Here is a 24,032-nt window from a genome sequence, read left to right as displayed (position 1 = left end):
AATTACAGGCAGAGATTTATTGCGTTTTGCTCTGGTGATTTCACAGTTGCATTAGTAGGAAAAAGGGGGAGCGATTTTTTGGGGGAAGAAGCAGACTCTTAGCACACACCCAGCTGCTTACCATGTGGAATCATGCACAGTATTTAGAAGCGAGTGGGGTTTTGAGGTTTCAGTCTGTAATGCAAATACATTCAGCATCACTAAGGCTGGTTGCCCTTGCTGGAGTGTAGGCAGTCACCGAGGATACACATGGTGGTGGTCTGAAAAAGCAGTCTGGACATGTGCAATTAAAAAAATCTAAAAAGTGGATTCATAATGTGTCAGTCTGTAAAAGTGATTTTCACTTGCCAAAAAAAAAGAGCAGTAAGTGTGCATTCAAATTGGCAAAGAAATTTCGTTTTGGGACTAATGTGAAAACATGACTCTGTGTGCAAATAGGAATTACAGGCAGAGATTTATTGCGTTTTGCTCTGGTGATTTCACAGTTGCATTAGTAGGAAAAAGGGGGAGCGATTTTTTGGGGGAAGAAGCAGACTCTTAGCACACACCCAGCTCCTTTCCATGTATAATCATGCACAGTATTTAGAAGCGAGTGGGGTTTTCAGGTTTCAGTCTGTAATGCAAATACATTCAGCATCACTAAGGCTGGTTGCCCTTGCTGGAGTGTAGGCAGTCACCGAGGATACACATGGTGGTGGTCTGAAAAAGCAGTCTGGACATGGGCTTTTTAAAAAAAATCTAAAAAGTGGATTCATAATGTGTCAGTCTGTAAAAGTGATTTTCACTTGCCAAAAAAAATGAGCAGTAAGTGTGCATTCAAATTGGCAAAGAAATTTCGTTTTGGGACTAATGTGAAAACATGACTCTGTGTGGAAATAGGAATTACAGGCAGAGATTTATTGTGTTTTGCTCTGGTGATTTCACAGTTGCATTAGTAGGAAAAAGGGGGAGCGATTTTTTTGGGGAAGAAGCAGACTCTTAGCAGACACCCAGCTCCTTTCCATGTATAATCATGCACAGTATTTACAAGCGAGTGGGGTTTTCAGGTTTCAGTCTGTAATGCAAATACATTCAGCATCACTAAGGCTGGTTGCCCTTGCTGGAGTGTAGGCAGTCACCGAGGATACACATGGTGGTGGTCTGAAAAAGCAGTCTGGACATGGGCTTTTTAAAAAAAATCTGAAAAGTGGTTTCATAATGTTTCAGTCTGTAAAAGTGATTTTCACTTGCCAAAAAAAAGAGCAGTAAGTGTGCATTCAAATTGGCAAAGAAATTTCGTTTTGGGACTAATGTGAAAACATGACTCTGTGTGGAAATAGGAATTACAGGCAGAGATTTATTGCGTTTTGCTCTGGTGATTTCACAGTTGCATTAGTAGGAAAAAGGGGGAGCGATTTTTTGGGGGAAGAAGCAGACTCTTAGCACACACCCAGCTCCTTTCCATGTATAATCATGCACAGTATTTAGAAGCGAGTGGGGTTTTCAGGTTTCAGTCTGTAATGCAAATACATTCAGCATCACTAAGGCTGGTTGCCCTTGCTGGAGTGTAGGCAGTCACCGAGGATACACATGGTGGTGGTCTGAAAAAGCAGTCTGGACATGGGCTTTTTTAAAAAAATCTGAAAAGTGGTTTCATAATGTGTCAGTCTGTAAAAGTGATTTTCACTTGCCAAAAACAAAGAGCAGTAAGTGTGCTTTCAAATTGGCAAAGAAATTTCGTTTTGGGACTAATGTGAAAACATGACTCTGTGTGGAAATAGGAATTACAGGCAGAGATTTATTGCGTTTTGCTCTGGTGATTTCACAGTTGCATTAGTAGGAAAAAGGGGGAGCGATTTTTTGGGGGAAGAAGCAGACTCTTAGCACACACCCAGCTCCTTTCCATGTATAATCATGCACAGTATTTAGAAGCGAGTGGGGTTTTCAGGTTTCAGTCTGTAATGCAAATACATTCAGCATCACTAAGGCTGGTTGCCCTTGCTGGAGTGTAGGTAGTCACCGAGGATACACATGGTGGTGGTCTGAAAAAGCAGTCTGGACATGGGCTTTTTTAAAAAACTGAAAAGTGGTTTCATAATGTGTCAGTCTGTAAAAGTGATTTTAACTTGCCAAAAAAAAAGAGCAGTAAGTGTGCATTCAAATTGGCAAAGAAATTACGTTTTGTGACTATTGTGAAAAGAAATGTAGTAATATATTTAAATAAAATAAAGGATTTTTTTTTTGTTTTTTTCAGGTATTGCTGAAGAGCAGTGGACAAAATTTAAGATGCCTACAAAATCCAGAGTTCAAAAAACGCACAAAAAAAACCTATATTTGAAGACAACTAGAGGACCAAAGTTAGTAGAAGATGCTCATGTTGGGAAAAAGAAAAAATCTTCTGGTAAGCAGAAAAAACAATATATAAAAAATATATTCAAAAGAATGAAAAATGTACAAAATGTCTGTACTCGAAAGGATGTTTTGAACAAAAAAGGAGAGGAAAAAATTGACAATTTAGTTAATGCAAATATACCTTCAGCAACTGAAAAGATTTATATAAATAGAAAAACAGCGTTTAAAGAGATACGTAGAAAAATGTTTCAGAGAAGAGTTATGTCCAATTTGATGAAGGATGTGAAGAAATATAAGAAAAAGACAAAGTTTTATAAAAGAAATAGAAGCCATTGCAGCAAAGGCATTAGAATTAAAAAGGAAACTATTCATTTTAATTTTGAATAGGATGCGTACATTAGACAAAATGGTTAATGTACTGAAATCACATAGCAAAAGGAAAAGAGTAGTGAACAGAACAAACTTTTGTAAAGTGTTTTTTAGAAAGTGGATGCATAGTTCAAGTAGTGAACCTTTTTTTAATGAAGAGAGCTATTTTCAAAGTAATAGTTTGCTGCATGCAGTTGACACCAGAGGTCGTTCTTACGAAGTAAAAAATGGTTGCATAATGGAGAAGGAGATAATGGTTCCAAGAGATGAGGTACAAGTGATGGCAGATGAGGCTATGGGGAGACGTCCTAAAGCCCCAGTGTACACTTGGAATTGTAGTAGTATTTGCACTGTGCGTCAGGAATCTATTGACAAATTTCGAGAGTTTCTAAGAGAATATAGTAAAAAAAGTATAAAACAGAAGATTAAGGTGCTTCAAAGTCTGGATCCATGCAGAGTGAGAGAGAATACTGGTTTGCAGGGTCATTCTCTGGCTTGTCTATCTAGAAAAGTGTGCAATAGTGTTTTCCATCATTTTAGGATGCTGGCTGTTCATCATACTGAAATGAGAAAGTTTGTGAGACGGTTGTATTTTGCCAAAAGTCCAGCAATAAAGTTAAATGAATTGAATAGGGCTCTGTTCCGAGGAACGGTATCAGATGTAGAGAAGGTTGTTGATGAAATTCAGTTTTGTTACTTTGGTCCTGAACAAAACAGTGCAGAGAAGGACACAGTAAATGAGGAAGAAGTGGAAGAGAATGTAGAACCCTCTGTAAGTAACACATTTAATGATCATATAACAAAATTTGCAATAGTCTCTAATGAAAGACCAAATTTTACTTGTATTTGTTGCCGCAGAACTCATTATAGAAAACAAACTAGGAATGTTGATCTCTACAGAAAGAGTGAAAATGAAGATAATTATAAGTGGAAGGATTTTGCCACATATATATTTCTAGAAAATTGTTTTGATTTGGGTGAAGATCAGCGTATTTGTAAATACTGTTACAACAAGTTAGAGGAAAATAGAATGCCGACCAGAGCTGTACATAATAATTTAGAATTGGATGCTATTCCTGCTGAACTTTCTGAATTAAATACATATGAGTCTATACTCATTCAATGTGTTCATCCGTTCCAGACCATAGTACGTATGGAGCCCAAAACTGGTAAATTACCTCCTTCTGATTTACTGAGAGGTTTAAAAGGAAGAGTGGTGTATTTGCCCTTGGATTTGAAAAAAAATATGGAAACTATTGATGCGGATACTTTGGAAACTGAACCATTAATTATTCTGGTTAATGGTGTACCTACAAAGAATAAGAAGATTTGGCAGGAGCTGGTAGATGTGCGGAAAGTACAAAGAGCAAATTTGTATTTGAAAAGGAATAACAAATGGTATGAATCAATTTATATAGAAGAAGAAGAAGAAGAAGATTTACAAGAAGACACAGAAACACCAACTGGACAAATTGAAAAAGTGGACAAGTCAAAGGAAGAAGAAATTTATGAACATTTTAGCATACATCCTCTTCATTCAAAAGAAGTTATGGGAGATAATATTGATCTCTTTCAGATGAAGAAAGCAAAAGGAACTCCCGTGAGTGTATGGGAGGAGAGCTTGGAAGCTCGATGTTTTCCCCAGCTGTTTCCTAAAGGAAAAGGAGGACGATACGATGAACGTCCAGAACAGATTCCAGCTTCTGAGTATCGGACTACAAGACTATATGCTGAAGATCCCAGATTTCGACAAAGTATTCCTTATTTGTTCCATCTTTTATTTGAAAGCGACTTGTCTGCACTGTCTTATGCAGTAAATCACATTTTAAAAAGTGGAGTACATTTACAAAATGTGTCTGCTAAGGATTTTATGGAGAAAGTGCAGCACCGAGATGATCATTTGGAAACACAACTGATCAATCTGATGGCTTGTCAGCGTGGGACAAATGAATATTGGTACCGACGCCATGGTGAACTAAAATGCATGTTACGGAATTTAGGAACACCAACATGGTTCGTTACCCTAAGCTGTGCGGAGTACGCTTGGGATGATTTACTGGATTTTCTACGAGAGGCAAATTCAAACATTAAAAACATTGAATACAAGACAGCAGGAGAACTGTGCTCATTGGATCCGGTTAATGTTTGCAGATATTTCAATCATAGATTTGAGGCTATGATGTCCTTCATCTGCAATAAAAAAAATCCACCTCTTGGAGAAGTAGTAGATTTCTTTTGGAGAAAAGAGTACCAGGCAAGAGGTGCTCCTCATATTCATATGCTGTTGTGGATCAAGGATGCCCCAAAGTTTGGAACAGATACTGATGAAGCAGTGTTATCTTTCATTGAAGAATATGCAACATGTGCTATACCAAAAAGCACAGAAGAGAAAAAGTTAAAGGAGCAAGTTTTACGTTTCCAAAGTCATCGGTGTGGAAAATACTGTCGACGGAAATACAAGAGCAAAGATAAATACTACACTAAATGTCGATTTGGATTTCCTAGACCTGTTCTTTCAAATGGAAGAGTCAACAGTTTTATGTCAGCTGTGAGACATACTATCACAAGGAAATCACCTAAGAATACCTACAACCTAAAAAGAAAAGAAGAATCCAAAAATATAAATGACTACAACCCAGTCATTTTATCCATGTGGAACGCTAACATGGATATACAGTATGTAGCTGACAATTCCATTGCTGTTGCTCGATATGTAACGTCTTACATTACGAAATCAGAAAAAACAGAATTGAAGGAAATGTGGGAAGAGATTTCTCACGAGAAGACTGTCAGTAAGAAGCTGTACAGTTTCAGTTTGAAGATGTTATCGCATCGAGAAATTGGATCCTACGAATGTTCAGATAGGTTATCTTCTGCAAGTCTCTACTCGAAGTCAAGAAGAATAATTTGGGCAAGTTTAGGCCTTGCAGCAATGAGAAATCGGGTACTGAAATCTGTTGGAGAAATTGAATATTTGGCCGAGAATGACCCAGAAAGTACAGATATTTTGAAATCAAACATGTTGGACACATATTATCCCAAGAGAAGTCAACATCTGGAGAACATGTGTCTCTATGAAGTGCTGCAGAACTACATTTATTCACGGAAAGCCGCAGAAGACATCAACAATGGAAAATATAAAGTCGTTGGTGAGGAAGGATGTTTGGTGAAGCAAACAAAAGGAAGTTTGATAAATCACAGGAAGCTGAGTTGCGACACTACTGACAAGAAGGAATTTTACTACTTGGCTCTTTTACAGTTGTTTAAACCATGGCGTACAGAGGATGAACTACTGGGAGAATTTCAAAGCTATGAAGATTCTTTTAATGCTTGCAAAGACAGCATACAATGCAGTACATTCTCAAGTTATCTGCAAATGTTAAATAAAGAAATTGAACAGGAAACTACAATTGCAGCAGAAATAGCTAGAGACAGTTCTCAGGACAGCCAAAGTTCAGGAACACTCAGTCAAGATCCCCTAGGACAACCAATCGTTGAAAATGAAGCATCAATAGCCATGAATGAAGTGGAAACGGCTATGAATCAAGCTCAAGAAGAATTTATAGACTTAGAAAATTTGGAAAGACAACTGAATCAAGAGCAGCAACAAATTTATGAAGAGATCAGAAACAAAATTGAACACGGATTTCTACATGAAAAAAAAGAGTGCTCATGCACATCATTTCATCCAATCAGGATGTATGTAAGCGGACAAGCTGGAACTGGAAAAAGTTTCCTTATAAAAGTCATCAGAAGCTACCTACAGCAAAAAACAGATTCTACTTTGTCTTGTGTGGTTACTGCTCCAACTGGGTTAGCAGCATATAACATAAAAGGAATCACTTTACATCGTTTGCTAATGTTACCAGTGGAGCATGAGAACAAAATACAATACAACAAGCTAACTGGAGAAGCATCCTTGGAAGTTTCAAGAGTATTGAAGAAGATGCAAGTTCTCATTATTGATGAGGTGAGCATGGTATCAAACTTAATGCTTGCCTTTGTGCATTTAAGAATGCAGCAAATTTTGAAGACAGACTATGACATGTTATTTGGTGGAAAACACGTCATAGTTTTTGGAGATCTTTTGCAACTTACTCCAGTTAAAGGACAACCAGTGTTTAGTACTGTCACACATGAAGACACGAAGAAGTCATTGGGAAGCATCGGAAATACAAATATTTGGTCCTTCTTTGAGTACAAGGAACTTACTACTAATATGAGGCAAGCAAGCGATGAAGAATATGGAAGTATTCTGAAAGATATCAGAATTGGACTACTCACAGAAGTTGGCAAAAAAGCATTACAGAGTCGGCTGCTACATAATTTATTTCCAAAGGAAGAAATAGTTGCAGAGAAAATATACAAGAACATTGCAGAAAACAAAAGTGTCATCTGCTTAATTTCAACTCTACGTGAATGCTCAATATTTAATGAGGAGCTTTTGAAATTGGAAAAGGAAGAGATCAGGAAATTGGAAGCAGTGGACAAAATTGAGGATGGAAGAATTACTGTCACAGTAACAGGCAAACTGAAAAATAAATTGGACTCACTAGAGAAGAACATCTCCAAAACAGCTGGATTAGAAAAAAATCTATATGTTTGCATGAACTGTAGAGTATTTTTAAGAAGAAATTTGGATGTTGAAAAAGGTTTAGTTAATGGAGCTATGGGAAGAGTTGTGGGTTTTATTAATTATCAGAAAAAAGATGGAATTGAATGTTTAAAAATAAAATTTGATCAGATAGAAGAAGTTAAAGATATTTGTCGTTGTACAGTTCGTTTCATGCTTGTGAAAGACTTATATGTACGTAGGAAGCAGTTTCCGTTTTCTCTAGCATATGCTGTAACTATTCACAAGTCTCAAGGATTGACTGTAGATTGTGCATTTGTGAACATTGGTTCAACTGTGTTCAAAGAAGGTATGGCATATGTTGCTTTGTCACGAGTGAAAACATTATCAGGTTTATTCATGATAGACTTTGATGATTCAAAAGTTAGTGCTGATACAAACTGTGTAAAGGAGTATAATAGATTAAGAAGAAGCTATGCTCCTCATTTAGGTCAGTATCCTGTGTTGGAGAAACGTGTAGTTTCTCGTAAAAGAAAAAATGAGAATATCTGTAATGAAGATGTAGAGAAGAGGAAAAAAAAGAGGAGTGATGTAATTGCAAGCAAAAAGAAAAAGGAAAATGAAGAACAGGTTGTAGGATGTCATTTTGAAAATAGCTCTGGTGTCAACTGCTACGCAAATGTAGTGCTGAATGTTGCATTTTATCTGGAAAGTTTGCAAGAGCAGATAATAGTAAATCAGGGAAAAAGATTCTGTTCTGAGCTGAGTCTCCTTTTTCAAAAGCTGAGTAAAGATAAAACTCAAATAGAAAGTGCTACTGAAATTAGAAAACTTTTAGATATATGTTCAGGACGAACACAGTTTTCTCAAAATGTACAGCAAGATGCACAGGAATTCTTGATGTATTTTCTTCAGGTACTGGAAGAAGAAGTGTGGAAATGTGGATTTTCCTGATCAGTTATGTCCCCTATCTTGGACCCCAACGGTTCTATATGCATGTTACAAGTACATGTATGTTCCCTCCAGTTCCAGTTTCTAAGACGCAAATATATGTGTGTCTACCGTCGACATGTTCTCTGTCAGATCCGCCATCAATGGGCTGGATATTCGATTCCTAAGTATGAAAGGCCACCGACTTTATATGGCTAAGTTACTCCATTTTTACAGTTCAGGCAAGTAGGCCCGATTCTGTCCTCAAAGCCTTTCCCTGCTCTCTGTCTCTGACAGCTTCAGCTTGAGCTCGCATCTGTATCCATGAACTTTGTCCTACTCCCTGTGCAGCTAACGGTGCCTGCCTTGGCCAGTTTTCGCCTGCCTGCCAAGAAGCTGTATTTCACCTTCGAATTATCTATTTTGCTCTCTAGCCGATGCATTCCTGTCTAGTGATTTAGGTAAACATTTCCTTTAGCTCACAAGCAAAGGACTCAGCCCTTCCGTCCTCCTGCAAATGATTCATAGCCCTGTTGCCATGGAAAGTTTTCTGCCTCTCGCATCTCATATAGACACTTAGGCGTTTGTGCACGCACACAGTCAGTATAGACTAGATTCTGTCCGAGAGTCCTTCCTTGTGGATAACATAGTTCTCTAAACATAGGATGTTAGATATGATTTGGGATTAGGTTGACTTGACCCCCCAGACTTTTCGTCTCCACATGTAGAGCTAAATGTCAAGTCCCTTCACCCCCTAGTTGCACGTCACTCACACGTCATGCTGCTGCGCGCGCATCTATGCCAAGTATTATCTTATAGATCCACCTATGTCTGATAATCCTAACCAATCATGTTTCCTTTATTCCTTATTACGCCTAGTTTCGATTACGTACCTGTTTTGTCACTTTTCTTATCAAATGTTACGCCTTCTACATTCGTTTCATTGTAATGTACTTATTATAAAAATGCATGTCTGTCAATAAAGTATTGTACTTCACTTCCTGAACCCTCGTGGTGACGGAACCTGAAGGCCGCGACTCGAGTCGGCCATTTTGAGTGGAATAAAGCCCATTTAGAAAACCTCTTATACCACGGATTCTGCCTCTTGTTATTTTGAGCTATTTTATTTTATTTCAAGATCCCGTATGAAATTCAGTCCGGTAAAGAAGATTTTATTTACCACATAATGGCGCCCGAATAGGGACACTTTCTCATCTCACGCGCCGGCGGTGCGTTGCAGGCCCGGTCTCCTGCCACAGCTGGACGGACCATAAACGCGTACCAGCAGGATTTCCTGTAAGCTCCCTCCGGTCAAGCGGGGGCGACTGAGGCTGCGATCAACCCAGACGAGGCGGTGAGAAGTGCGAAGTATCCCGACCAGAGCCTAGCTGAGAGAGCAAGATCCGAGGTATACAGAGGCCCACCAGGTTTTTCGAAATCCCGATGTCCAGAGGGTCCGCTGTCCGCAGTCATCGAGTCCTGTCCATTCTCTGAGGCCTTCCGTTTCAAGGAGCTACTCGGTGAGTACCATCGCCGGGGAGGCGTGTTGACGCGCACATAGGTTGTGCCGGTCAAGACGGATTTGGGTACACAAATCCGGTCTGCACTGTTTAGCAGTGTATATGTACTGTTTAGCAGTATATCAAGTATTCCGAAGTATTCAGTTATTGTCAAGAATTCAGCGTGGTGATTAGTTAGGCAGACTGTCATCATTGTCGGTCATTATTAAATGTTTAATGTTTAATGTTTTCAGAAATGTCTTGCATATTGTGGTATGAATGAGTGTTCATTGTTCACTGTTCATTATTGTGTTTCTCGTATTAAGTGAGTTCAAGAGTAAGTATCAGATCAGTTGTCAATATGCCGCTCTTCTCGAAGTTAAGACAGATTACTACCAGAAAAGGGGTGCTTGAAGAAGCAGTTCCTATTCCTCCTAGGGACACTCCAGGGCATTTTATGTACCATAAGCATGGCTTAGATGCCATATTGTTTCTTGATCTATGGGTAGATTATACCAAGGGATTGCCGGAAAGTCAAAGGTGGCCCGTAGCGGGAACCTGGGATGCAGAGTGCATCATGAAAGTGGAGGAAGAGTTATGGAAAAGAAAGGTCAGACAGTCACAGAAAGACGCTGTTGAGTTATGGCGTAAAGAATCTCATAGACGTACAGAAAAAGCACGTAGACAAGAAGAGAGGAGTAAAGAAAGTTCAAATAAAGTTCAAGAAAATCTATTAATTAAGGAAGGTATCCGAGTGAAATCAGAACAAGTAAATAGACAAAGAAATGCTCTTATGAATGGTATGTATCCCCTCCTAGCCGAAGGACTACCTAAGGCTGCTCCAGAGATGCCAAAAGACTTGCCACCCCCATTATTTCCAATTAAGGTACATCCTAAAGGGCATCCCAGAACCGCAGAAGATGTTTTTCTTTCCTCATATCTAGACGATGCAGCTCCCGAGTATGCTAACGCCACACCACATAGACCGTCTGGCGGAGGGGTTCAACGTCAGGATCAGGTATCTGTCCCCGTGCAACAGCAAGTCCCGATACAAGCTTCGGCAAGCACATCTGTTTCCGCATCTGTCTCCGCAGTCGATTCTACAGGGGTGTCGACACCCATAGTTGCTGTGTCACGTTCAACGAACCCATTCACACCCGACGCCCCAGACGGGGCCACGGGAGGTGCTAGCAGTACCTTTACACCACCCAGAATAAATAAACTTGTTTTTCAAGAGTCAGCGCATTCTCGTACACCTAAATTCGTGAGTGAACGTACGCTTAAAGAACTCCTTGTAAATTGTAGATATGACCCGGTGGTTGGTAAAGAGGATGAAATGGTCCTGGCATCATTACGTATCAGGCGAGCCGCAGAGTATTTAGCGAGGTTACCAGGGATGATTACGCATCTAGATAACATATATCATCTTGTTCAAACAGGACGAGATCCAGGATGTATTAACAGAGCTATGGAATTCCAGAAAGTAGAGATACAGGGGGAACTGTTACGTTTCCTCATAAACTGTGTGATCAGAAATCAAGACCGCCCGGGGGTAGACCCGAATGCAATGCTTATTCTTACAAGATGGAGTCAGAATATATCAGAAGGGAGACACGATAAGCAAAATTGTATAATAGCCATGTGCCGAAAAATCCGTAAAGAAATAGAGCGTATTCATGAAGAGAGATTGGGAACAGACGAGTTTGAGCAAGATGAAGTGTCCGAATCAGGGAATTCCGCAAGACAGTCAGAGACCATAGCCTATGTAGGCAGAGGAAGATCCTGTGAAAATACTAGATGTTTTTCTGATCCCATACACTCTGTATGCCCAAATAATAGCAGAACGTATCCGACGCCTGTAATGAATCTGAAGTCTCCTGAACATTCGTTTCAAGCCGCAGATAAAATACTACGAGAACGAAGGGGTTACCACCTCCTCGATTCCATGGATGAGCAAGAATTAGCCAGATCAGCCGTTCACTGGATTGACAGTCCTGAAAAATACGGTGATGAGACCGTAGCACACACGTTTTTTAATCTCAGTGCAGATGAACAACGTTTAGCTGGAATATATATGATTCAGCAACTCCTCATATTATATAAGAGCCAACATGCTGACCCTGGTCCTTTACCTGATATATTAACGGAACTACTCACGAACAGATGGAGAGGTTCTAGTAACAAGCTAATTAAAGAGATATTAGTGTCACGTAAGCAGTATGTCCTTTTTGTAAGTCCGGATTCTCTCTCGCTGCCCCGCAGAGAAAGAGCGCCGTACTATATGGATAGACAAAATCCTTTACGAGAAGTGCACCCAATAAAAGGCGAAGACAATGAGTTTCACCGTGTATTTGTTTACACACCCATATCAAAAATGGAATTATTAGAAATGAAGAAAGTAGTACCTAGTCATGACAAAGACCCAGCGGGTTTCCACCGAGAAATTAAAGACATGTTACTAATGGGAGAGTACACCTTTCCTGATATTATGACGATATTAAAGGTGCTTTTGCCTGCTGGCATTTATGAAAAACTGAAAGAAAAAGAGTGGGAAGTGGGAGACCAAAAGATAGACTGGACAGCATTAGCAGAGGAAGAAAGGGGCCGAACTGCAGGTTCAGGGCTCGGGGATAAAGTTAAACTGTTACCAGGTTTACTAGTACAGGTACTGCCACGTTTATTAACTACAAAAAAGGAAGATTGGGGTGCAATCACAGCCTGCAAACAAAAGCAAGATGAAGACACAAGCGATTATTATGCTCGATTTGAAAAATGTTTTGGTATAAATAGTGGTATAAAAGCAAGTAGTGACTCATATCCACATTTATTTGTGACAAAATTAGTGGAAAATGCATTGCCTCCAGTAAAGAATAGAATATTGAAATTCGAGAGTACCTGGCAAAGTAACACTCCGTCGCAAATGCTACAAATGTTACAGTATCATCACAATAGAATTAGGGATGAACAAGAACACGAGCATAGACGCATGAAGGATACAAAAATGAAAATGCTAGTTTCTCAGACAGTACCAGCAGATGGTCACAAAAAGGGTGTGACACATTCTGGTGATTCTGCAGTTCCTGTAAAAGGAACCTGCAATTACTGTAAACAACTGGGCCATTATGTACACGATTGTCCAGTCCTGAAACGTAATATAGCTACAGGCATTGCAAAGGAGAGACCACGATTAGTTAGACAAGATCAGAATGAACAAGGAGCTATGCAGCATGGACAGTCCATGCCAGTTCAACAACAGTCCATGCCAGCCTCACAGCAACCCATACAGTTTGTGCCAGCTGCACCACCGTTGCCTGCTACTGCCACACAAACCACAACACGACAAATGTATCAGACTGCACAGTATGAATACCCTGAGTATCAGCGTTACGCATGAACCAGCCTAGAGAGGGAAGTCGACTTACCGCTTATCGAGATTCCTGTAGATCAAGAAGGACCTTATGTACATAGTGAATTATTAGGTCAGGATAGAAAATTCTTACTCGATACAGGGGCAAGTCGAACAACCATAAAACGTAGTGAAGTTCCAGGGGCACCCCTCTCAGGCTCTCAAAATGTTTCCCTTGGTTTTTCAGGAAAACCTATTGTTAATGAAGTATCACAGCCTCTACCACTTACGATAGGACCTTTGACACGAACTACAGATTTATTGCTTACTAAATCATGCCCAGAAAATCTGTTAGGAATTAAAACTCTGAAAGCACTAGGAGCCATAATATGTTGTTCTCCGGAAGGAGTAAGGTTGTTTTTGCGTGATTTTAAAGGTCACTATGTGTCTAGAGACATGGATCCCCGACTACAGACTTTACCAGTACATCTATGGGCACAAGGCCCTACGGATGTTGGCTGCATGAACATTACACCCTATCGAGTCACACTGAAAGCAGGAGTGGTACTACCACGAATGCGACAATACAAGTTACCGCATGATGCTGTAGTGGCTTTGCTGAAAATCATTGATGAGCTGATTGCCCAGGGAGTAGTTGTAGAAACAGACTCCAATGTATGTAATTCACCGATAATTCCGATTCTTAAACGAACTGATCCTACTGCCCCACCAGTGTACCGATTGGTTATTGATTTGCGTGAACTAAACAAGTGCATTGTACCACAATTCCCTGTGGTCCCTGATATATCATCATTGTTGACAGCAATTGATTCCGAAGCAACATTCTTTACTGTAATCGATCTCAAGAATGCCTTTTTCAGCGTCCCAATAGATCCGGAAAGCCAATACTTGTTCGGATTCAGTTTAAATGGGCGCAGCTTTAAATTCTCACGCGCTCCCCAAGGATTCACAGAAAGCCCCAGCATCTACAGCCAAGCACTGAAACGAGAACTTGACAGTATCCACATGCCAGTCAATACTGCACTGCTTCAATATGTCGATGATCTGCTGATCACAGCGAGAAGCGAGCCAGAATGTGAAAAAGCTTCTCTGACAGTTTTACATTTTCTAGCCGACAAGGGGCACAAGGTGTCTCCTTCTAAGCTGCAATTCTGTGTCCAGCGAGTTATTTATCTTGGTCACTCGCTGTCCAAGGAGGGAAGGCAGCTTACACCAGATCGCATCCAGTTAATTGCTAACATGTCAATACCCCAGACACAAAAGGAGGTGCGGGCTTTCATAGGCCTCACTTCATATTGTAGGCAGTGGATCCCTCAGTACGCATTTCTAGCAAAACCACTCATTCAGTTAACCACACAGGAGGCAGCCACATCGACTGTTCTCCCTTGGACTCAGGAACATACACAAGCTTTTGAAAGCCTAAAGGAAGCTTTATGTCAAGCACCTGTTTTAGCAACACCATGTTATAGCAAACATTTTACACTCTTTGTTACAGAACGCGAAGGTACTGCCTTGTCAGTACTCACTCAGGATCAAGCAGGATCACGCAAGCCATGTGCTTATTTTTCCAGTACATTAGATCCCGTAGCTCAGGCTTTGCCTGCATGTCTGAAATCAGTGGCAGCGACAGCTTTAGCAATCAGACAAAGCGATGCCATAGTATTAGGACACCCATTGACAGTACAAGTACCACATGCAGTAGAGGTTCTTGTGAACCGAACACAAACACAACACTTGACCATAGCAAGACTTACCGGTTATGAACTGACATTGTTTCAACCACACATAGAGATCCGACGGTGTAATACATTGAATCCTGCTACACTATTACCTGTAATTGGAACAGACCCACTAGCTCATGATTGTGTTGAAATCATTGAAATAAAGACGAAACCTAGACAAGACTTGACAGACGTTCCATTGTTAGATCCAGACCTGACGTTGTATGTAGACGGATCGTGCATGAGAACAAGTACAGGAGATTTAGTGGCCGCGTATGCAGTCACAACAGACACTGAAGTTATTGAGACAAATTGTATAGATACTTTGTCAGCCCAAGCAGCAGAACTTATTGCTCTAACACAAGCCTGTATTCAAGCCACAAATAAGAAAGTTAATATATACACTGACTCACGTTATGCATTCGGAGTTGTACACGACTTCGGCGTGCTGTGGCGAGAGAGAGGTTATTTAACCTCCCATGGTGCCCACATTCAGCACGGACCCCTCATTCATGCTTTGTTAGACGCAATACATCTACCCACTGCTATATCGATTATGAAATGTAAAGCACACACGAAGGTTACTGATACCATTTCTCAAGGCAATGATTTAGCTGACAGAACAGCTAAACAGACTGCTCAGAATCGCACATTAGACATGACAAAGCCAATAGTTCAGACACCAACACAGTGTATGACAATTAAGGATCCCGCACTTGACGTAATTGACATACAGACACATGCCACAGCAGAAGAAATAAAGAAGTGGACTGAACTAGGAGGGATCCAGACAAATCAAGGATGGATGACGAAGGAGAAATCTGTATGGTTTCTCCCTGATTCCATGGTTCAAGCCATTATAGCTACAGTTCACAGTCCAGCACATTTAGGAGAGAAGGCTATGCTAGACAGCATTCAGCACATTTGGTTCAACAAACATTTACGAGCAGCAGCTAAACAAAAAGTTCGTACCTGTATGATATGTTGTCAGTTTAATCCAGGAAAGAGTGTTCCCGTAGAGCAGGGTGGATTTCAGCCTCCTGACCATCCTTTTGAAGTCCTCCAGATGGATTATATTCAGATGGAACGTTGTCGAGGATTCAAATATGTTCTCGTAGTTGTCTGCGCTCTCTCCCGTTGGACAGAGGCGTATCCCGTATCAGATTACACTGCCCCGACTACTGCCAAGCAGCTAGTTCGAGAATTCTTCCCACGGTACGGTTTACCACGTGTTGTATATTCAGATAACGGCCAGCCTTTCTCATCCGAATTAATGAAACATGTCTCACTTTTGTTGGGATATCAGTGGAAATTCCACTGTGTCCGACACCCCGAGGCAGCAGGTCTCGTGGAACGACATAATCAACTTTTAAAAATCAGATTGTCTAAAATATGTCAGGAAAAAGGTGTGGACTGGATAGTAGCCTTACCAGTTGCGCTATTTTACATGAGGATGGTAGCACACTCTCGAACAGGGCTATCCCCTTATGAGGTGATCTTTGGTAGACCACCGAATATGTGGGGGACGCCTATACCCCGTAAAATAACTGATGTTGACTGTAATATGCTGACAGATTACCTGGCTTCCTTGATGTCTGCACTACAATCTTGTCGTTCACAGGTAGTCGCAGCTTTTCCCGACAACACCGAGGTGAAACCTCATGATGTAATTCCCGGCGATTATGTTCTCGTCAGGAATTTCGATCGGAAAACCCAACTGGAGCCAAGGTGGAGGCTTCCTAAGTTGGTCCTGCTGACGACCAGAACAGCTGTGAAGATCGAAGGGAGAAAAGGCTGGGTGCATTCCAGCCATATCAAGAAATTTCATGGACTTCCTCCTGACACAAACAGTACTCCCCGTGTGTCTTCCCCCATTGACTCAAAGCTACCTTTGGCTGAGGCCAGTAGCACCGAACTCTATAAGCAGAAACTCAGGTCCAGATCCAAACTGTCGGACGATTTGATTGTTTAAGTCCTCTCCAAGGTGAAGCGGTTGAATCTGTCCCGACATGTATCCCTTAGGTCTGAATGATGTAGAGTCCAGAATTATAATGAAACGACATGCTTATTGTAAATTACTGCGTAGCCACTGTATTGTGACTTTATTAATTTTGTTTTCCTTGAGTTTTTTAATAGTTACTGCAAGCATATTGTTGCATATGTATTATCCTGTTTCTAAACGTGCTTTCAATATAACTGATGAACATTCTTTTAGTGAATTACCCCCACATGAGTTGTCCTATAGACTTGCGCTGCGCAATAACACATTCATTAGTATGTTACATCATTCCCATCAGACTAGTAATGCCACCAATTGTTGGGTGTGTGGCCGACTCCCTCCCTATCAGAATAACAAAGGAGTTCTGCCTTTCTTTCCACATCCGTTCACACACAATGGCTCCTGTGGAGCATGGTTTAGTTTATTAAATTCCATAGACCCAGACACAGCAGTTTATCAACAACATTGGATATGGGGAAATCTGAATCTAGTTTTATTCAAAGTCTGTCACCCTAATAAGGAGGGTCACCCCAGTAGAACAGGAACTGATTTAGAAAATGAAGTGTATAAATTAGGTAATTTTACGCCTAATCTTATGATTTTGAATGTCAAAACCGAAGTTGAACTAATTCTGCCCACTATGTCAGTATTTCCAGTTAAGGGTGAATTATGTGTAAGAAAAGTTGGTTCCATACACATGGGCCATAGCCAATGCGTTACTACAGTAGAATATAGTGATCAAGGTAAATCTTCATTTAGAGCTTCTCGCCATTCTTACTTTATATGTGGTCAGACTGCATATATGCGTCTGCCTCTAGATTGGGATGGTACCTGTTACATAGCATTCCTTTTGCCACCTGTTTTTCTAGCTCCCCCTGATTATTATCGAAATGTTCATTTAGTACACAATAGAGAGCGAAGAGATCTCCCAGTTGTCGATTATACTGAGACGGCATGGGACAAGTATGTAGATTTCAATAAAGGTATCTTTCCCTATATAGGTACCATATCAAATAGTAAGCTGATACGCAGACTCACCAAGACTCTTGAAGCTGTAGTAAACGAGACTATAGCCGCCCTAGGCAATCTGACAGAAGAACAATCAGTGATGAGAATTGTTGTTCTCCAGAATCGTCTTGTCCTTGACGTCATCCTGGCCGATAGGGGCGGAGCTTGCAGGGTCATCGGATCCAGCTGCTGCATATTCATACCAGAAAATTCGCCATCTGTATATAAAGCTATAACACGCCTTCATAAGATTGTGAGCCAGATACACGAGAATCCAGGCACTTGGACGTGGTCCGGGTGGTTTTGGAGTGTGATATCAGCCTGGGGATGGAGAGTTCTATCCTTCCTAGGTATTGGCCTTCTTATGCTCTTCAGTTGTTGTTTATGCCTGCAATGTGGACCAGCGATTTGTGGTCTGTGTGCCACATCATGCATTCCATATCACAGTTCTCGTTCAAAATACCGGAAGAAGAAGGAAGAAGAAATGATGCTCCATGAGCAAATCGATGGAATGATGAAGATTGATATCTCTTGAAGGGCAAGTAGGGGACAAGGAGGGAATGTGGAAATGTGGATTTTCCTGATCAGTTATGTCCCCTATCTTGGACCCCAACGGTTCTATATGCATATTACAAGTACATGTATGTTCCCTCCAGTTCCAGTTTCTAAGACGCAAATATATGTGTGTCTACCGTCGACATGTTCTCTGTCAGATCCGCCATCAATGGGCTGGATATTCGATTCCTAAGTATGAAAGGCCACCGACTTTATATGGCTAAGTTACTCCATTTTTACAGTTCAGGCAAGTAGGCCCGATTCTGTCCTCAAAGCCTTTCCCTGCTCTCTGTCTCTGACAGCTTCAGCTTGAGCTCGCATCTGTATCCATGAACTTTGTCCTACTCCCTGTGCAGCTAACGGTGCCTGCCTTGGCCAGTTTTCGCCTGCCTGCCAAGAAGCTGTATTTCACCTTCGAATTATCTATTTTGCTCTCTAGCCGATGCATTCCTGTCTAGTGATTTAGGTAAACATTTCCTTTAGCTCACAAGCAAAGGACTCAGCCCTTCCGTCCTCCTGCAAATGATTCATAGCCCTGTTGCCATGGAAAGTTTTCTGCCTCTCGCATCTCATATAGACACTTAGGCGTTTGTGCACGCACACAGTCAGTATAGACTAGATTCTGTCCGAGAGTCCTTCCTTGTGGATAACATAGTTCTCTAAACATAGGATGTTAGATATGATTTGGGATTAGGTTGACTTGACCCCCCAGACTTTTCGTCTCCACATGTAGAGCTAAATGTCAAGTCCCTTCACCCCCTAGTTGCACGTCACTCACACGTCATGCTGCTGCGCGCGCATCTATGCCAAGTATTATCTTATAGATCCACCTATGTCTGATAATCCTAACCAATCATGTTTCCTTTATTCCTTATTACGCCTAGTTTCGATTACGTACCTGTTTTGTCACTTTTCTTATCAAATGTTACGCCTTCTACATTCGTTTCATTGTAATGTACTTATTATAAAAATGCATGTCTGTCAATAAAGTATTGTACTTCACTTCCTGAACCCTCGTGGTGACGGAACCTGAAGGCCGCGACTCGAGTCGGCCATTTTGAGTGGAATAAAGCCCATTTAGAAAACCTCTTATACCACGGATTCTGCCTCTTGTTATTTTGAGCTATTTTATTTTATTTCAAGATCCCGTATGAAATTCAGTCCGGTAAAGAAGATTTTATTTACCACAGAAGGGGTTCCCATTGAAAATGTATTTGGTCTCTCTTATAAATGGGAACATAGTTGTGAAAACTGTTATAATATATGTGGCTCTAATGTTGATAATGAAAGGTTTATTTATTTGACATTGCCAGAGAGTAAAACAGTCACTTTTGCAAAATTAGTTAAAGATGCTAATCATAGCATGAAATGCGGTGAGTGTAAATCTGACATGTTTTCAACATTAATTTTAAAGGAATACGGACAGTATGTAATTTTAATGATGCAACGATGTAGAGCTGATGGTTCAAAATTGGATACTTTAATAAAGAAGTTTACAGGACAGCAATTATCAATTTCAGGAAAAACTTTTGTAACTGTTGCAATAATTTTCCATGATGGACCTACTGTTACTTCTGGACATTACACAGTTTATCTTAAATGTGAAAAAGGCTGGACACTGTGTAATGATTCCCAATTGATTTTCAAACAACGTTTGCCTTTTGATTTAGCAAATTCCTATCTAATCTTCCTGAAACCTAAATTTTAGAGAGACTTGGCAAGATCTGGACAAAATAATTTTACCATTTTACTGGATTACCATTGGAATTTTCTAAAAAAAAGATTTTTTAAATTATCATTTGGCCTAATGGAAAGATAACCAATTGTAATGTGGACTTTTTTAATTTTTAATGAAACTTTCAAAAACCAATAATTTAGAGATAATCGGTAACATCTGCACAATTAAAATTTTGGAATGTTATTGGAGTGCCATTGGAAATTTTTTCAAAAATGATTTTAAAAATTACTATTTGGCCATGCGGAAAAGTAACCAATTCTATTGTGGACTTATTAAATTATTAAAAAAAATTTCTTGAACCAAAATGTTACAGAGAATCGGTGAGATCTGGACAAATTAAACTTTAGAATTTTATTGGATTACCGTTGGAAATTTAATCCAAAAAAAATGTTACAATTACTATTTGGCCTAAAGGAAATGGAATCAGATGTATTGTGGAGTTATTTGAGATATAATATTGTGATTATACTTCTGAAACAAAAATATCAGACGGTATTTTAAAGAAATAAGTATTGTTTTTTGATGATATTTTTTTAGAATATTATGCATTTCTGTAATGTTAAGTTTAAGTGAGAAGAGATTCTGGGCTTTTTTAATACAATCTTTGAGATTGTTATTTTTTTTTTGCCCGCTGTTAAATGATGAATGCAATTGCTTTCACAATTTAAAGTGAAATGCAATATATTCTGAAAACAGCAAAAATAAGGCAAAAATATTTTTGGGTAAATATGTAAATACGAGTACTGTATTTTAAAATGTTTAAAAAATATTAATACTTTTTTCTTTTTTTTCAGATTGATATAGAAAATTTTCGAAAACTAGAACCATTTTTAAAGCAATTTTTTTTAAAAAAAACAAATGAATAAATATTCTTTTGAGTGGGTATGGTAAGTCAATAATAATAATTGTAGTGTTTCAAAGTCCTTGTAATGTGATTATTGATTTTTAGTGTTTTTAAAAAAAAAAAAAAAAAAATTACGCGCACCGTACGCGTACGGTAAAAAAAAAAAAAAAAAGTTTTTAAAAACATCTATAAAAAAAAGATGAAAGATAAGGTTGGCTCTTAAAAGAGCCGTTGTGTTCATGCAGGGAGAGAGGAAAGAAAGAATGGGAAAATTAGTCTCTGTGACAAGTGTGCTGATCTATTTTGAGGTTCACTAGGAAAACACTGGTCTCCCTATGACAAATTAGATCATGACAAGAGGCACATCGAATATCAACCCTCAGAAATCGAGGGTTAATTTCCAGAGGGAGAGCAAAAGGAGATGCTCCCCCCACAGATGAAGGGCTCACCTGACCTGCAGAAGAAGGAGTCAGCCCTGCAGATGATGGTCCAGGCTGAGCTGCTGTGGATGTGCTTGGTTGACTTTCTGAAGGGTTACCTCCAAAAAGTCGAGCATGTGTCCTTCTGTGTACATCCCTGAGGTGCCTCATCATGGTATGATTCCCAAAGGAATACTTCCTGTCAGGATTACCTCTTGAAAGTACACGCTTACACAGCTTACAAGTTACTAAGGGTGCATTTACCTTTTGCTGGCCTTCAGGAAAAGTAAAATAATCCCATACATAAGAGGTCTTTTGTTTCCTCGCTCTCTGCCTCAAGGTAGTGCTGCTAGTGCTAGCCTCACTCTCAGAAGGGCTCTGCTGGTCTGCCATCGTATCACAAAGACAACCCAGCTCCTTCTCCTAAGGGATCACAAGCAGAAATGAGGGGAATGGGTGTGGTGTAGGAGAGTTCTAGAACTGAAAGTAGTTTCAACCAATCAAAAGTTGTGTTTCATGATCACATGACCTACCGTACGCTTACGGTACGCTTACGGTACGCTTACGGCAAAAGTGCGCATGCGCGTAAAAAAGACACGCGCTTGCGCGCATGCGCATAACAGTCACTACCCGACACTTCCGCGTAACGTGCGCGTGTAGCGTACACGCGTACGCGTCCCACGCGGAGTACGCGCGGCTACGCAAATTGCGTAACTATACGCAAACAGCGTAGATAAATTACGGGCGTTGCGTAAACCGTACGCTTACCGTAAGCTTACGGTACGCGTACTAAAAAAAAAGGAAAAAATGTACTGGAAAAAATTATAACATGTTTATTTTATGAAATATATTTAAAAAAACATATTAAAGAATTTTAAAAATTAAACCATAGTCTTTATAAAAGGTTAGAACATTAAATTAAAAATATGTTAAAAAAAATAGAAGAAAAAAAAAAAAATAACATTTAAAAAACCTTGCAAATTCACTGAAGAAACCATGGGTTTCACACACGTTATAGTTAGGAATTAGCATTTAAAAAACCTTGCTAATTCAATGAAAAAACCATAGGTTTCACACACGTTATAGTTAGGAATTAGCATTTAAAAAACCTTAGAAATTCAATGAAAAAACCAAAGGTTTCACACACGTTATAGTTAGCTGGACATTTTACTCGTAAAAAACCATTGAAATTCCCCCGTTATAGTTAGTTAAGCTAACTATAACTCGCGCGCCCGCAATGCACTGCTGATGACGTCACATATTACATCACTCATGACATGGTCAGTGACATCACTCATGACATCACTGATGACATCTCAAATGACATCACTGATGACATCACTGATGACATCATCCTTGTGATAGAGTGGCAGACCTCCTCTCACCCTAATATAACCTTTGATACACACATTCATAAATAGAGACTAAACTTTTCAAAACAATGGACATACCAATACCAGTTACAACAACCTCTTCAGTAATTCTAAGATCCACATACACATCCACTCATTCACCAACAGTCCTATACAGTCACTCATACATGTACTCACTCATCATATGTACTCATACACCTATACATCCTGTTACACAATGCCACTCATCCGTAGAGTTACTCACACACATAGTCACTCATGCTAATAAAGAATCAAACATCCATTTACTTGCATATACAGTTATACACACACCACCACACTTACTTCTACAAAAACTTACACATACTTAGTCTTTTAAACAATCACTTATAGAAACACATACTTATTCATACAGGAACTCTTTCAATCTGTCACTCTCACATATACTCACTTATATACACCAATAGTCACATATACTAGTTTAAAACATATGTAGTTACTCATACAAACACTGTAGAGACAGTCATTCACTCACTAACACACCCATACACACACTCATCCACCCATGCAGTCCTGCACACATACTATCTTCAACACATACAAACAGTGAGTCACTCATTCATGCACCTATGCACTATGTAATACCCCCCATCGAACCATACAGACATCAGACACTTATACTGATACCCAAAAAACCAACTAATAACCTATATAAACACTCATGTAGCTGCTCACCAACCCATGCAGCCACTTATACACAAAGTGAAAGACTGATACAGATATATACATATTTAAACATTACTCACTAAGCCATGTATTCACTATGATACACCTAATCAGTCAGTTACACAATCAATTTTTCAAAAACAAATCATCCATTTAGACACTTATATACCCATTTATTCTTCCATCGACCTTGAGATATACATATATAAAACATATTTAATTTTCAGAAAAACACACATTCACGGGATGATGTCATCAGTGATGTCATCAGTGATGTCATTTGAGATGTCATCAGTGATGTCATGAGTGATGTCACTGACCATGTCATGAGTGATGTAATATGTGACATCATCAGCAGTGCATTGCGGGCGCGCGAGTTATAGTTAGCTTAACTAACTATAACGGGGGAATTTCAATGGTTTTTTACGAGTAAAATGTCCAGCTAACTATAACGTGTGTGAAACCTTTGGTTTTTTCATTGAATATATATATATATATATATATCAATGACTTCGACAGGACCAGAGTCCACCCTTCTAGATTGTCCATTTAAAGTTAGTCTATCATCTTTTTTTACTATAAAAAGAACAACTAGAACGTG

Source organism: Triturus cristatus, chromosome 3_2 (assembly GCF_964204655.1).
Source record: "Triturus cristatus chromosome 3_2, aTriCri1.1, whole genome shotgun sequence".
NCBI classification, from domain to species: Eukaryota; Metazoa; Chordata; class Amphibia; order Caudata; family Salamandridae; genus Triturus; species Triturus cristatus.
Note: the sequence above shows the minus strand (reverse complement) of the source record.